Below are 17567 nucleotides of genomic sequence, written 5' to 3'. Positions count from 1 at the left end.
TTAACACGCCCCTCTCCTTCGTGAATACCGATGCAAAGTATATACATGATTAGCGTAGACTTGGTTGGCCGAAGGGCCTGTTCCTGTGCTGTACTGTTCTTTGAGTGCTTCTTTTCAAATGCAAATCGTTGTGATCTGGTTATACATGCAGTTTATATTTACACTCTCCATGTTGTTTGAATACACTGTGCTTCAACTTGATAATATATAAATAAGTACACTCTGTCCAAACATAATATCTGTCACTCTGAAAAGTGAGCTTAATATCATGAAAACTTCAGCCTGAACAGCAAATTCAGTGCTAACTTTCATAAAGAATTGGATAAATATTTGGAGGGAAAAAAAACTGCAGGACTATGGTGGAAAGAAAAATCAAGGGAATGGGGTGGTTCTTTCAAAAAGCCAATCTCCTCCTCCGCTGTATCACTGACAAGACTGCATATATTACAAGGCCAATCTTGCAGCACCTGGAGGGCCCAAGCTATTTGGTCACCGTGTAAGGTCAACCATGACCTTACGAAATGGGGAAGCAGATGCAACGAGCCGAGTGCCCTATTCCTGCTCCTAATTAGTTCATTATTATGTATCCCAAACAGATCACTGCTCGCTAGCATACTTATAAACGAGCCTAAGGCTGCCACTTTTGGATCTGCAAAGTGCCCCGTCTACCTCAGATTACCCTGGAACGGCAAGATCAAAGACTTGAACAATGTGTGAAGCTGGCCATTTCAGGCTGCTACTATGCAATTGCAACAGGAGTGGTATTTTTCACCAACGGGATGCTGCCGTCGAGTCAAAAAGATGCCTTGCTTATTACACAAATAAGTGATGCAGTATATGAATTTCAGTGCCGGCGTGATGCTAGATTTGTCGGCCATACATCCCATCAAATGGTAGTTCATATCGAATAGCACGTCTCTTTGGCTGTCCGATTTCAAGAAGAAATTAGATATAACTCTCGGGGTGAAAGAGATCAAGGGATATGGAGGGGAGGGAAGAGGGGGGGGGGTGGGGGTGGGGGTGGAAATCAGGATATTGAATATGATCAGCCATGATCATAATGAATGGCAGAGCAGGCTCAAAGGACCGAATGGCCTACTCCTGCTTCTAGTTTCTATGTTTCTATGTAATGGATATAGTACTGACCATACTTAACTAGCCCATGCCTGCAAAACTGAGAATGAAATGTCTAATATTAAATGCGATTCCACAACTGGACAGCACTTGCTAAATGGAGTTACACTCACAACCAGTTTAAGATTAAACAGTCAGGTTTGCAATGCAGCTTACTTATGCTTGCTAGAAGCCACATATATTTATAGAGATTTATCCTCTGCAGGCAAAAGGGGATGTCCAGACATTGCCTTTTTTGAATTAAACAAAGTGAGGAGACAATAGCTCTCTACCAGAGCAACATCTTTTTCTCATGCAGTATAAACTGTTAACGACTTTGAAATTTAGCATTCTTACATCAGTCCTGATGAGCACAAGATGACAGCTTGTCCCTTTTTTAAACTATTTTAAAAATATTTGCAATGGCCTAGCAAGCCACTCATTTGTCATCAAGGCAGCTCACCACCAATATCTCAAGGTCAATAGGGACCAACAATAAATACTACGACGGCATGGTGGCAGTGGTTAGCACTGCTGTCTCACAGTGCCAGGGACCCGCGTTCGATCCCCAGCTTGGGTCACTATCTGTGTGGAGTTTGCACGTTCTCCAAGTGTCTGCGTGGGTTTCCTCCGGGTGCTCCGGTTTCCTCCCCCATTCTGAAAGGCATGCGGGTTAAGTGCATTGACCTGCGGCAGGTGACTAGGGGAATTTCACAGTAACTTCATTGCAGTGTTATTGTAAGCCTTACTTGTGACTAATAAATAAACTTTAACTTAAACTACTAGCATTGTCAGTGACACCCAGAACACGTGAATTTTTTAAAAACTCTATTTGTGGAGATATCTCTGCACTGTTCTCTAATCATCTCCAAGTTTTTTTTTAACTGGTCGGTGCAACATCGTGGGCCGAAGGGCCTGTTCTGCGCTGTAATGTTCTATGTTCTATGTTCTAAGTTGCAGATTCTCAATTTGTTCATTCATCGGTCAGATCATCTTTCCAATTCATCTGGATCAATTCCTGTCTTATCTTCTTGACGGTGCTCGTTATCCAGTCATTTACCTTTCTTTATCTTTGAATGTGGCCTCTCATTTTTTTTAATGCAGGACCTAATGATTTTGTGATTGCCATATCCTAGATGTACCTTACTTGCTTACTTGAATTCTTTTGGAATAGACCAGTTTTATCCTCGTTTGTAGCCTACAGACTCATCCTAGAAAGTCGACAATTAGATCATTTAAAATGGGAGTTTGTCATGTTCTGAACACAATCGGCGCAAAATTATTCACTGATTAATGCTTAACACGACCACTTTGTAATGTTCTGTGCCACCGGAAAGATGTAATTCATTTCAGAATCGTTCATTTTAACTGCCTGCCGCCGGAAAGAAAATATTATAAATGGGATACAAGACAAATTGTAAGCACTGAGCACTATAGTGTTAATAGTAGCTGGTTGGAACAGTGAGTAACTGATACATGGTGCAACAGTAAATATTAAGCAGTTATGCTACTCGTTAGCCATCAAATCTTGCAATTAGACATATTAATATTTCTACACAGAGGGGATAATTGAAGATGTTAAAAAAAATCACTTCAAGTTGCGCCACTGCCTGTATTTTAGCCCAGGTGATTTATAAAGCTTAAAAAAATCTTCCAACAAAGCTCAAACTTGAAGGATAAAACTTTATAACAGCACAAATAAAATGAGCATAGTATTCAAACGGCACACACTTGCCATTGCGCTTTACTGGAATCCTATGGGCAACATTTGAGTGGAATGACAACTGTTTTTTGAATGTTTAAACTTACGTTAAAATGGGCACCACTCACCAAGCAAAAGCTCCTTCAAAAATACCTTCCAAACCCATGACCTTTAACACCTAGAAGAGCAACAGACACATGGGAACAGCACCACCTGCAAGCTCCACTCCAAGCCACACACCATCCTGAATTGGAACCATATCACTATTCCTTCACTTGCTGGGTCAAAATACTGGAATTCCCTTCCTAACAGCACTGTGGGTGTACCTACACCACACGGACTGCAATGGTTCAAGTAAGTGGCTCACTACTTGTTCCAAGGGCAATTAGGGATGGACAGAAAATGCTGGCCTAGCCAGCAATATCCACACTCCATATAAAAAAAAACTCAATTCACATCTGTCTAGTACTCAAACGTGATGTATTTCTCATTGTGAACAGAAAACCTATGGACATATGCCGACATGAAATACTTGCACTGACTGTTTGGATATTTGTCCTTTTGAAGGAATCACGAAAATTCCTGGCATTTTTCGGCAGCTCATACAGAAAACGATCTCCATTTGTAAAAATGAGAGAGAAAGGAAACGAAAAATATACTGATGCAAATCTGCAACAACCGCTACTATTCTCTGTTGAAAACCCATTCTTTCAGCGAAAGGGACTTGCATTTCAATCCAAAAATCAATTTGCTGCCCACTGGGATATTGGTTAAGCAAAAGTGAGCGATAGCTGTTAGAAGAAAAAATGTAGACATATTTTAAATCCAGACTAAAGCAGATGGGAAAACCATGCACCATTTAAATATTTAAGTGTCAGTCTTGGCTCAGTTGAAGGTTTGTGCGCTCAAGAGTCATTCCAAAGATTTAAACAGCCAATGCAGGCCAAGACTTCAATGCAGTGCTGCACTGTCAGAGATGCTGTCTTTTGGACAAGGCTTTAAAGCAAGGAACTACCGCCCATTTGACTTCTCAGGCATATGCAAATTTCAAACACCAAAAAAAGTTTGCCTCCCTCAACCAACATCACTAAAACCGATAATTCTATCATTTATATCTGCTGTTAGCACCACCCTTGTTGTGTGCAAATTAGCTACTACATTGACCTATATTTACAACAGTGATCCCACTTCCAAAATGTATCACAGGCTGTGAAGATGTTCAATTGTCTTAAAGTCATGAAAGAGACTGCATGAATGCAAGAGGGAGAAAGTGATAGAGAGGAAGGGGGCAGGAGAGAGGAGAAGTTGTCAAAGAGAATGACAAAGGAAAAGGGAGAAACAAGGTATGGAATTAAGAACTTTGAACTGGCACATTTCATACAATGGCTCCTGGCCCTTCAACGTCATCCATTTGAAATTTACGTTCAAATCCCTCCCCATCACGATGACCTCCACGAGCCCTACGTCAGCTTTCCAAAATCAACACTTCTAGGACACTGGCCTCTTGTGCAATCCTATTCTACTGACCGATCCATTGGGGAAAGGTTGGCAGCGATGTCACTGACCTAGTAACACAGAAGCCCTGGGACATCAGTTCTAATCCCACTACAGCAGCTGAATTAAATTAAATCAGGAACTGAAAGGTAGACCCAGTAATGGTGACCATGAAACTACCATCGATTGTGGTAAAAATGGTTCATTTATAACCTGTAAGAAAAGGAATCTGCCATCTACACCTAGTCCAGCCCACACGTAACTCCAGACTCTTAGCAATGTGGTTGATACATAACTGCTCTCTGAAATGGCTGAACAACTCACTCATTTATTTCAAGGGCAATTAGGGATGGGCAACAAATTAGATGTCAAAAGGTGCAATATAAACATCAGTTCATTTACAATTTGGTGCACTGCGGCTGGATTCCTTCAGATGGAAAAGCTTCACAATTTAGCCACACTTCACTGATGCTTTAATCCAAAAGATAGCAAATTCCTCCGTTGTTACTTCAAGTTTACCTCCACTCCCTCCCAATCCTAGCAACAGGACATTGCTACCTCAGCAGATCAGACTGCATTGTATATGGTCTTCATGCTCTCATCAATCTGTTCAATTAGTTGCCGAATACTAGGATTCTGTATTGAACTGGACAGATTTAAGATTGGGATATTGAGACTGATGAGCTTGAACTTTGTTGCATAAATGAACAAGCGCATTAGCTATACTGGCATTACAGAGTCCACTGCATTCTCATCACCAACAATCGTCTATTATTGGGCATTGAAGCATTCAAAGGGAATTACAGTGTTAACTGAAGACAAAGAATGTGCAGGGTTAAGGGTGGAAAACTGGGAATGGCACTCAGTCAATTGCTCATTTGGAGACATGGTGGGCTGAATGGCTTCCTTCTGTACCTAACAATTCTCTGATTTGGTGGACAAATGGCACAGTAACCATTTAATTCCAAAGATGCCATTAATGATGAGAAACAATGGATCCAATGACAGTCATGATTGCCAAGTTGGAGTCCGAAACTTTATCATATTATATGTAAATTGCCACCAGCAATCAGCTTAATCCTGTTAATGTTGCTACTCGTCATGCTTTTCAGAAACCTGCGCACTACACCACAATGTTGTGTGCACGAAACAGAATGATTAATGGGGCCAGTTTTAATATTTCATTTGACCTGCTGAATTATTTTTGAATTGATTAACTCAAAAGTATTACAGTAGTGTCTCAAAGCTGTTCAAAAACTGGAGATCCATGCATCAATTTTAACTGAGTAAAGTTTAAAAAAAAAACTTACCTGGGCAATTTGGCTATCCGCTGCATTGGTGTGGTGTGGAGCCTGACTAGTTACCCCTTCACCGTTTGCACGTCAGTCTATTCCCACGCTCCAAGCGACCCTTGACCCCACCAGACCCGGCTTGACCTGAACCGCCCGACCCAAAATCCAGCAAGATCTGAAATTTGGCACAGCCTCTATCTCGAAGTTTCCGGTTTTGAGACACTGTACCTGCATAACAATATGCACATCTCTTACAACTTAACACCCTCTTCTGAGGCTACCCTTTTCTAACTTTTTAAAACTACAATCCAAGTCCACGTAAATAACATTGTTACTGAAGTCATAATTATGACACTGGCTAAATAATGCGTTAGCTTGAATTAATAACTATTTTAACTAGTGAAGTAATTAACATTAGTGAAACAATTTTAGCTGTTCTAAAGGAGTTGAAGTTTGAGCACGAGCAATCTTGTATTAAACAGGAACTTTATAAAAAAGTGCAGGAAACACCGGAAAATGCATTGCTCAGCCACAAAAAAACAGTAGCTCAGTATTTTCAATACCCAATGAACTTGTTAAAGTTTATTTATTAATCACAAGTAAGGCTTCTATTAACACTGCAATGAAGTTACTGTGGAATTTCCCTAGTCACCACACTCCGGCACCTGTTCGGGTCAATGCACCCTAACCAGCACGTCTTTCAGACAAAGAGAAAACCGGAGCACCCGGAGGAAACCCATGCAGACACGGGGAGAATGTGCAGACACCACACAGACAGTGACCCAAGCTGGGAATTGAACCCAGGTCCCTGGTGCTGTGAGACAGCAGTGCTAACCACTGTACCACCGTGCCGCCCCCAGCTAGCTTCTTGCTGAAAGAAACCATTTTATAAGAACAGAATTGTGATTTTTTTCACAGATTTAGCCTAATCAGGAGTTAGCAGTTGGTGAATGTGCAAAAACATTCAAATTTAAGAATTTTAATCATTTTTAATTTTACTCCACTTCAGTTCCAGGATGGGTTAGTAAATTGTAATGCAGCATTGTATTTTGATCAAGTTACAATGTTGTTTTCTTCACGATTGTTCTCCTCCAAGGACACTTATACATTAAAAACTCTCCAGCTAACAGACTCACGATATTCAGTCTCGTTATTATAGCGAGGTTTATTCGCCCTCCTCAAGAGGTGAACTATTTCAGCTGAGGCAGAATCTGTGCACACTACTGCCATGAGCCTCCCATGAGTTAACTCAGTGTACATATTTGGTCCATGGCTTTTTTCCCAATAATCCCCTTTAAGCTAGATTCCAGCCAAAGCTTTTTTTTTAAAAAAAAGAATACCATAGATCTTCCTGGGGCCAAACAGTTCAGCAGCAGCAAAACACACAGGTATTGGCTTCTGTATGCAACGCCATGTTACAGTTCACATAGAATCACAGCATAAAAGAGGTCATGCAGGGCTTTTTGAAAGAGTTATCCAATTAGTTCCACACCCCTGCTTCTTCCCCATGACTCTGCATTTTTCATGTAAATATCCAATTTCCTTTTGAAACTTCTTCTTAAATCTGCTTCCACCATCCTGTCAGGTAGTGTATTTTAGATCTTAACATTAAAACTCTTCCAAATTTTCAGCTTGCTAACATAACAAACAAGAGGGGTAGGCCATTTGGACCCTCGAGCCTGTTCACATCATGGCTGATCATGTACCTCAACTTCATCTGCCCCACTATCCCTATAATCCCTCAATCTCAAAAAATCTGAGTCTTGAAAATACTCAATGATGGAGCTTCCACAACTCTCTAGGGTAGAGAATTGCAAAGACTCTCAAATCCTTTGAGTGAAGAAATTTCTTCTCGTCGGATTTCAAAATAGCTAACTCCTTTTATGGAGTCTAACCCCTCATTCTAGACGACCCAGCAATGGTAAACATTCTCGCAGCATCTACCCCATTAAGTCTCTCAAGGTTTTTATATGGTTCAATGTGATCATCCCCCATTCTGCTAAATTTAATACAATCCTAGTCAATCCAGATTTGGATAATCTGCTCTCTCCAAGGAATCAGTCTATTAATTTTATTCCTGGGATGTGAGTGCCACTGACAAGGCCAGCATTTTGTTGCTTACCCCTAGCTCTCCTTGAGAAGTACTGAATCAACTTCGAGCTGCTATAGTGTCCTTTCTCAAGGAGACCAAAACTGTATACAATACTCCAGGTGTGGCCTCACCAGCGCCTTATACAGCTTCAACATAACCTCCCTGTTTTTAAACTCCAGCCCTCTAGCAATGAAGGACAAAATTCCATTTGCCTTATTAATTTCCTGCTGCACCTGCAAACTAACCTTTTGTGATTCATGCACAAGAACACCCAGGTCCCTCTGCACAGCAGCATGCTGCATTACTTTTTACCGTTTAAATAATAGTAAGGAGCCTCATAACACCAGGTTAAAGTCCAACAGGTTTATTTGGTAGCACGAGCTTTTGGAGCGCTGCTCCTTCATCAGGTGAGTGGAGAGTTGGGTTCACAAATAGGGCATATATAGACACAGAGTCAATTACAAGATAATGGTTGGAATGCAAGTCTTAACAGGTAATCAAGTCTTTACAGGTACAGACAATGCGAGTGGAGAGAGGGTTAAGCACAGGTTAAAGAGGTGTGAATTGTCTCAAGCTAGGTCAGTTAGTAAGATTTTGCAAGCCCAGGCCAAATGGTGGGGGTTACAGGTAGTGACATGAACCCAATATCCCGGTTGAGGCTGTCCTCATGTGCGCGGAACTTGACTATCAGCTTCTGCTCTTTGGGTAAGCATTCTCCAAGGCGGCCTTCAAGACATCCGACAATGCAGAATTGCTGAGCAGAAACCGATAGCCAAGTTCCGCATACAAGGACGGCCTCAAACAGGATCTTGGGTTCATGGAGTCCAGCCCTGTAACTCAGAGGGCTAAGGAAAAGAGGAGGAAGGCGGTATTAATCGGGGACTCGATGGTGAAGGGGACAGACAGGCGTTTCTGCGGAGGTAGGCGGGATTCTCGCATGGTGGTCTGCCTCCCTGGGGCCGGGATCCAGGATGTCGCTAGTCGCGTCCCGGAAATCCTGAGGTGGGAGGGCGAGGAGCCTGAGGTAGCGGTACATATTGGTACCGCTGATGTGGGTAGGAAGGGAGAAGGGGTCATGAAAAGGGAGTACAGGGAATTAGGGAGACAGCTGAGAAAGAGGAAAGCAAAGGTAGTAATCTCAGGATTACTGCCTGTGCCACGGGAAGGTGAGGGCAGGAATGGAGTGAGGTGGAGGATGAATGTGTGGCTGAGGGACTGGTGCAGGGGGCAGGAATTCAGGTTCCTGGACCATTGGGACCTCTTTAGGGGCAGGGGTGATCTGTATACAAAAAACGGGTGGAACTTGAATCACACGGGGACCAGTATCCTGGCCGGTAGGTTGGCTAAGGCTACTGGGGAGAATTTAAACTAGATAGGTTGGGGGGAGGGGAGCTAGAAGAGTTGACTAGGATCAAGGAACTAATTGATGGGGGGGAGGATGCAGGGGTAAGGGGAATTACAAAATTAATGGTAGAGGAGAGGGTGCAAGTGAATGAAGGCGGTAATTTAGATAAGGGAGTAGAGGGAGACGGTGTTCGCGACTCATCAAAGCGGGTTCAGATAAAAGCTGGAATAAGGACACTTTGCCTGAATGCACGAAGCATTCGGAACAAGGTGAATGAGTTGATGGTGCAAATCAGCACAAGTGGGTACGATCTAGTGGCCATTACAGAAACGTGGCTGAAAGGTGACCAGGACTGGGAGATGAATATCCAGGGGTATCAGGCGTTTAGGAAGAATAGACAGGAAGGAAAAGGTGGTGGGGTCGCGCTATTAATAAGAGATAATATCAGGGTAGTACTGAGGGATGACATAGGCTCTGAGGAACAAAACGTGGAATCATTATGGGTAGAGATGAGGAATAGTAGAGGGAGAAAGACACTAGTAGGTGTGGTATATAGGCCCCCAAATAATAATGTTGAGGTAGGGAGGGCTATAAACAAGCAGATAAGGGATGCGTGTAAAAACGGAACGGCAATAATCATGGGGGACTTCAACATGCACATTGACTGGCAGACTCAAGTCGGTAAGGGTGGAATGGAGGAAGAGTTCTTAGAATGCTGTCGGGATAGTTTCCTTGAACAGCATGTTACGGAACCGACGAGGGAACGAGCTATTTTGGATCTGGTATTGTGTAACGAGGTAGGTAGAATTAAGGATCTTATTGTGAAGGACCCTCTTGGGTCTAGTGACCACAATATGGTCGAATTTCTGATTCAGATGGAAGAGGAGAAAGTTTGGTCTCAAACCAGTGTCCTCTGTTTGAACAGAGGGAAATATGATAGGATGAGGGATGAATTGGCTATGGTAGACTGGGAGAGCAGGCTGGCAGGTAGGATAGCTGAGGAACAGTGGAGGATTTTTAAGGAGATCCTTTTCAGTTCTCAGCAAAAATATATTCCAGCAAAAAACAAGGATTGTAAGAAAAGGGAGAACCAGCCGTGGATAACGAAGGAAATAAAGGAGAGTATTAAAATAAAAACAGCTGCGTACAGAGTGGCCAAAAATAGTGGAGAAACAAGTGATTGGGAAAAATTTAAGAAACAACAAAGAGAGACTAAGAAAGCGATAAAGAAAGGAAGGATAGACTATGAAGCTAGGCTAGCAATTAATATAAAAAATGATAGTAAACGTTTTTATAAATATATAAAAAGGAATAGAGTGGCTAGAGTGAATGTTGGACCCTTGGAGGACGAGAGGGGGGAGTTAATAGTGGGAAATGAGGATATGGCTGAGTCTTTAAATAAGTTTTTTGTGTCGGTCTTCACGGTGGAGGACACAAATAGTTTGCCAAATATTAACGATAGAGGGTTGGCAGCAGGAGAAATACTTAATACGATTAATGTTACCAGAGAGGCAGTGCTGGGTAGACTAATGGGACTGAAGGTGGACAAGTCCCCCGGTCCGGATGGAATGCATCCCAGGGTATTGAAAGAAATGTCAGAGGTAATAGTGGATGCGTTAGTGATTATTTATCAAAACTCGTTGCATTCTGGGGTAGTGCCGGTTGATTGGAAAACGGCTAATGTTACGCCGCTGTTTAAAAAAGGAAGGAGACAAAAGGCGGGTAACTATAGGCCGGTCAGCTTAACGTCTGTAGTAGGGAAAATGCTGGAATCCATTATTAAAGAGGAGATAGCAGGGCATCTGGATAGAAATGGTTCGATCAATCAGACGCAGCATGGATTCATGAGGGGAAAGTCGTGCTTGACGAACATGTTGGATTTTTATGAAGATGTGACTAGGGCGGTTGATGGAGGAGAACCGTTGGATGCAGTGTTTCTGGATTTCCAAAAGGCGTTTGATAAGGTGCCCCATAAAAGGCTGCTGAAGAAGATTAGGGCACACGGAGTTGGGGGTAGTGTGTTAAAGTGGATTGGGGACTGGCTATCCGACAGGAAGCAAAGAGTCGGAATAAATGGGTGTTTTTCCGGTTGGAGGAAGGTAACTAGTGGCGTGCCGCAGGGATCGGTACTCGGGCCGCAACTGTTTACCATTTATATAGATGATCTGGAGGAGGGGACGGAGTGTAGGGTAACGAAGTTTGCAGACGACACAAAGATAAGTGGAAAAGTGAATCGTGTGGAGGACGGAGAAGATCTGCAGAGAGATTTGGACAGGCTGAGTGAGTGGGCGAGGATATGGCAAATGGAGTATAACGTTGAGAAATGCGAGGTTATACACTTTGGAGGAAATAATAACAAATGGGATTACTATCTCAATGGAAACAAATTAAAACATGCTACCGTGCAAAGGGACCTGGGGGTCCTTGTGCATGAGACGCAAAAGCCCAGTCTGCAGGTACAACAGGTGATCAAGAAGGCAAATGGGATGTTGGCCTATATTGCGAGGGGGATAGAATATAAAAGCAGGGATGTCTTGATGCACCTGTACAGGGCATTGGTGAGGCCGCAGCTGGAATACTGTGTGCAGTATTGGTCCCCTTATATGAGGAAGGATATATTGGCATTGGAGGGAGTGCAGAGAAGGTTCACCAGGTTGATACCGGAGATGAGGGGTTTGGATTATGAGGAGAGGCTGAGGAGATTGGGTTTGTACTCGTTGGAGTTTAGAAGGATGAGGGGGGATCTTATGGAGACTTATAAGATAATGCGGGGGCTGGATAGGGTGGAGGCGGAGAGATTCTTTCCACTTAGTAAGGAAGTTAAAACTAGAGGACACAGCCTCAAAATAAAGGGGGGTCGGTTTAAGACAGAGTTGAGGAGGAACTTCTTCTCCCAGAGGGTGGTGAATCTCTGGAATTCTCTGCCCACTGAGGTGGTGGAGGCTACCTCGCTGAATATGTTTAAAGCGCGGATGGATGGATTCCTGAGCGGTAAGGGAATTAAGGGTTATGGGGATCAGGCGGGTAAGTGGTACTGATCCACGTCAGATCAGCCATGATCTTATTGAATGGCGGGGCAGGCTCGAGGGGCTAGATGGCCTACTCCTGCTCCTATTTCTTATGTTCTTATGTTCTTATATCCCTTTGCAGACATTCAGTGCCCTCTGCACACTTTGCTCTGCCACTCATCCTAGTGTCATCTGTGAATTTTGATTTACTACACTTGGTTCCCAACTCCAAATCACAATGTAAATTGTAAACAATTGCAGTCCCAACATTGATCCCTGAGGCACACCATTAGTCACTGATCACCAACAAGAAAAACATCCATTTACTCCCACTCTTTGCTTTCTGTTAGTTAACCAATCCTCTATTCATGCTAATACATTACCCGTAACACCGTGCACCTTTATCTAATGCAGTAACCTTCTGTGCGGCACCTTGTTGAATGCCTTCTGGAAATCCAGATACACCACATCCACCATTGTCCACTGTGCTCATAATGTCCTCAAAGAATTCCACTAAATTAGTTAAACATGACCTGCCTTTCATGAACCCATGCTGTCTTTTCCCAATGGGACAATTTCAATCCAGGTGTCTCGCTATTTCTTCCTTGATGATAGATTCAAGAATTTTCCCCACTACATAAGTTAAACTAACCAGCCTATAGTTACCCGGCCTTTGTCTACCTCCTTTTTTAAACAGTGGCATCACATTTGCAATCAATAGTTTTGTCAGTGGCTCGATGGAGTTCTTCAAGCCCACCTTCAGGTTTAGTCAGTGGATACTCCTCAATCTGAGTCATTGTTTGGACTGTACCACAGCTGCAACCTGGATGGTGACCCAAATGATGTTGGGTGGCTGCACAGGGTTGGGAGTTAGACATTTTACTCTTGTGCTCCAATCGCTTTGTAATAAAAGCTAACGTTAATTTTGTGATTTGCTTACAAGGACATCTCTAAATAATGACATTTCCCAAACTCCACATTTAAAACATTTCAAGTGGATAACTTTGCAATTCTTCAAATCATACACCATTTATCTAGTTATTGTACACTCATTTAACCTACCTATATCCCTTTGCAGCCTTCTTACAGCTTACTTTCTCATCTAGCTTTGTATCGTCAGCAAATTGAGACATGTTACACACAGTCCCTTCATATCAGTCATCAAAATGGATTGCAAATAGCTGAGGCCCACAAGTTACAGCCTCCAACCAGAAAATGAATTGTCATTCTGCAATGTTCTGCCCATTAACCAATCCTCAATCTATGTTAATAGATCAGTCCAGCGCTAATTTTGTGTAATAACCTCTTTTTGGCAACATTGAGCATCTTCCTTTAATTAAATATTACCTTCAAGTTCTTGTAATGGCCATTGTTGGACAACTTTTTCCTGAGACTTTCATTCCTTAAGTGAATACACGTTTGTTGCAAATTATGAACAAATTCTTTAAATGTTTGCTATTGCTTACCTACCATTATATCTTTTAATGCAGTTACCCATCTATGTTAGCCAACTCTCACACCTACTGGGCGGCACGGTAGCGCAGTGGTTAGCACTGCTGCTTCACAGCTCCAGGGTCCCGGGTTCGATTCCCGGCTCGGGTCACTGTCTGTGTGGAGTTTGCACATTCTTCTCGTGTCTGCGTGGGTTTCCTCCGGGTGCTCCAGTTTCCTCCCACAGTCCAAAGATGTGTGGATTAGGTTGATTGGCCAGGTTAAAAATTGCCCCTTAGAATCCTAAAATATGTGTAGGTTAGAGGGATTAGTGGGTAAAATATGTGGGGGTAGGGCCTGGGTGGGATTGTGGTCGGTGCAGACTTGATGGGCCGAATGGCCTCCTTCTGCACTGTAGGGTTTCTATGATTACTTTGCATTGTTCAGATTTAAAATCCTCATTTTGAGCCTAACCAAATGATTTTCAAACTCAATATCAAGTTCTAGATCACTCTATGCTGGAAGTCCCTTTACTACAAGGTTATTAATTAACCCATTCTCCTTGCACAATATTGGATCTTTATATGAACAACTTAGTCACGGTTCTTTAAAATAAGCAAAAATATCATGACGCAGATCCACGTGGAGTCAGCAGGCAGGACAAGCAAATATTTAAATGGAATATGTTGGCACAGTTGATCACAAATCTCTCAACAACTAGACTGCAATATAGAAAGGTCGCAGCACCATACTGGAGCCAATGTATGGGACCCAATAAGAAGGTCGAGGGAACTTCTTTACCCACAGAGTGGCTAGGATGGAAAACTCCCTGCCACAGGAAGTAGCTGAAGTGAACAGCACAGAGGCATTTAAGTGGGAGTTTGACCAGTACACAAGAGCAAGCAATAGGAACATATGAAGTGTGGTGGAAGGAAGGCTGGTTGGAACACAAGCACTAATCAACTAATTGGGCCACATGGCCTGTTCCTGTGCTGCATTCACGTAATTCTATGATGCCAACTGAAAATGCGGAACATGAACCTGATGGAAGTTGGACAGTTTACTTCAGCCACTTCATTATTTATATAGCTTCTTTAACTGAATAACGCACCCCGATGTGCTTTACAGAAGCATTACATAAAATACTGTGACACCAAGCCGCGTGGGGGAGGGGGGAGGAGGAGGATATTAAGGCATGTCCAAAAGCTTGGTTAGAAGTTTCAGGAGAGAATTCCAGAGTTCAAGGTCTTGGCAGCGGAAGGCACAGCCCCAATCAAGATGGAACAAAATTTAAAATCTGATATTCGGAGACAATTGTTTTTAAACACCTTAAAGTTTCAAACACCGATTTCAAAAAATTCCACATGTAACACTGACTAACGTTTGCACAAGATAGGGCAATGAGCAGGCTGGCTAGGCACTTCAATTCAATTATGATGCCTAGTTTTGGGAGATGGATCATGAAAGCATGGAAGAGGGGGCAGGGTGGATAGAGGGGGAGAAAAAGTGAAAAAACTAAATTTGGTCATTTTCTTGACAAACATTAAAAAACCTGGAGCAAAACAGCATTTTGTAATTGGCTTCTGTGATTCCAAGTCTGTTTTTGCTCAGGGTTTGAGTTGTTGAAATGATCAAATATGTTGTGCTCCAAAACAGCCAAGATGATCCTATTGTGGATTACGTCATCAGCTATTCCTCAATTTGAGGATAATGTGTACTTAGCATCATGGGTTAATGTCATGGGTCTTCATCATTCTTGGCCTGTATATCTTTGGGCACAGGATTGGCTACTGCTTCTTTCCTTCACTGCCACTCCTCTGCCTCAGTATTTGATTTGAAGTGTGATGCAGCTTGGTGGACATGTTGTCTCATTTTGAATGATTGATAGGCAGCTCTTTCCAGACAATGTCAATGCTGCCCTGCAAGGAGAGCTTCAGTGTGTCTTTGAAACATTTTCTTCGTTTTCCACGGAAGATTGGGCCTTTTGAGAGCTCAAAACCAGGATCTGAAAGGGGAGGCAAATTTTGGCCATGTCACACACAGTGTCCAGCTCATTGTATCTGACTTGCAGGGTATTTTGCCTGAATGTTTGTGCAGCTGGCTTCAAGGACACGAGGAATACAGAGGATACAATGGAGGCATTGCTGGTGGAATTCCTCAGCAATGGTGGTCTTGAGAGGTGGCTACTAAGGTATAACATGGTATGGTGTCAGTGGTTAGCACTGCTGCTTCACAGCACCAGGGACCTGGGTTCAATTCCAGCCTCGGGTGACTGCGTGGAATTTGCACATTCCCCATGTCTGCGTGGGTTTCCTCCCACACCCCAAAGATGAGCAAGTTAGGTGGATTGGCCATGGTAAAAATTGCCCCTTCGTGTCCCAAGATATGCAGGTTCGATCGTAAACATCTGGGTTACAGGAATAGAGCGGGAGGTTAATACTCCATCTCTGACTCTCTGTCAGAGTCGGTGCTGAATCAATGGGCCGAGTGGCCGCCTCCTGCACTGTAGGGATTCGATGATTCTATGGAATCCATATATCGGATTTGGAATTATTGGCTGACCAGGTATGGGTTGAATGAGTTTGATTTTGGCAGCATTCAAGGACAAGCTGAGCTTTTGTATACAGAATTGAAGAGATCGAGCATGGTTTGCAGATCTGGTGCAATATGAGCAACAACACTGCAGTCACCTGCAAACTCTCGATCACGTATGTCTATGGTGGTCAGTTTAGTTTTGGCACAGAGGCAACTTGAGGTTAAAGAGTTTTCCATCTAGGTGGTACTTAATACTCACACTCGAGAGCAGCTGATCTTTGCTGATGTGAATAGCCACTATCAGGTAAACAGTATAGGAGGTTATCACACAGCCTTGCTTGATTTTGCAGGGGACTGTTTCAGATCTCAGTTACAGTTATATCATTAAGCAATTGCAGGATTGTGAAGAAGTTTCCTGGACACCCAAATCGTTCTGGAGCATAATCTAGTGTCTTGCAATTTATTGAATCACATGCTTTGGTCAATGAATATCATGAAGCTGTTACTGTTCAAGATTTTTCTTGAATTTGTCTGGAAATAAATACCACGTCAGATGTTCATCTGGAAGGTCTAAAGCCACACCGTCTCTGGGAGGATTTGTTCAGCCACTGGAAGTGGGTGATTCAGAAGAATGCATGCCAGGATTTTCCATCCAAGAGGGAAATAGCTCAAGTTTCCACAGCATGGTCTCGCTCCCTTCTTGAAGATAGTTACAACTGTTGTATCCCCTGAAATTAGGGTGTCTGGGGAATTATTTTTCCTCCCAAATATTCAGGATTAGTACATGGAGTATTTATATGAGCAAAAACCCAACAGCTTTGAAGACGTCTGCTGAAGTACCATCAGCGCCACAGGCTTGACTGTTTTCATCTGTTTGATTGTTTGTTTCAGCCCACCAATCAATGATGGTTTACACAGGATTCTACCATAAGATACTGGGGGATAGCCTGTAGAGCAGTGGTTCCCAAAGGGTGCGGCGCGCCACACTGGTGCAGCGAGAGAGGATGGCAAATGTGGCGGGAAGATTCAAGGACAATCAAAGAAACATTTAAACATGGTTTAAACAAGCATTGTTTTATACTTTCTGGATGTCCCATGATCACATTATAAAGTAGTTGTGTTCTATGTTATGAATCAAGCACTGCTAGGAGTTGTTTTTTTAAAAAATGTATTTCCAATAAAAAATTTGGTGTGGCGCGAGCAAATTTTTATTCCGAAAGTGTGGCCCAGTGAAAAAAGTTTGGGAACCACTGCTATAGAGCATCAGTGGATTCACAGCTCAGAAGTTGCTAGAATTGTTCTTGCACTGTCAACCTTAAGAAGGGAGACACCATCCTGTGACCGATGGGGATTTAGTCAATTTGACCTTGGTCTATAGATGGCCCTGGTGGCTTCAAAAATGCTTTGCCTGTCAGGACGGTCAGCATACTGGTGGATCACTCGGACTCTCTCTTCCCACCATCTGTCCTTTATTGTAGATTACAGGAAAAAACTAAAAATAGAATCTTGACAAAGGAGTGACTAGCTTGTCAAATGTTATGAGCTCTGCTTAGGG

General features: G+C 42.9%; 1 protein-coding gene across 4 annotated transcripts in view; it reads right to left on the bottom strand.

Annotated features, from left to right (window-relative positions):
- zbtb47b (zinc finger and BTB domain containing 47b) overlaps positions 1-17567 on the bottom strand; it is a 271167-nt gene that overhangs the window by 121978 nt on the left and 131622 nt on the right. Inside the window, exon 1 of one of the 4 annotated variants that reach the window (XM_078231494.1) lies at positions 5620-5639. The exons of the other annotated variants lie outside the window; for them this stretch is intronic. The gene's annotated coding sequence lies outside the window, so the exon portion shown is untranslated. Of the gene's footprint in view, positions 1-5619; positions 5640-17567 lie in introns of those variants that run through there. 4 annotated transcript variants of the gene reach the window in all.

The sequence above is a fragment of the Mustelus asterias genome, chromosome 2, assembly GCF_964213995.1.
Source record: "Mustelus asterias chromosome 2, sMusAst1.hap1.1, whole genome shotgun sequence".
Taxonomy (NCBI): Eukaryota; Metazoa; Chordata; class Chondrichthyes; order Carcharhiniformes; family Triakidae; genus Mustelus; species Mustelus asterias.
The sequence above is the reverse complement of the archived record's forward strand: the minus strand, read 5'-3'. Positions and strand labels throughout refer to the sequence as shown.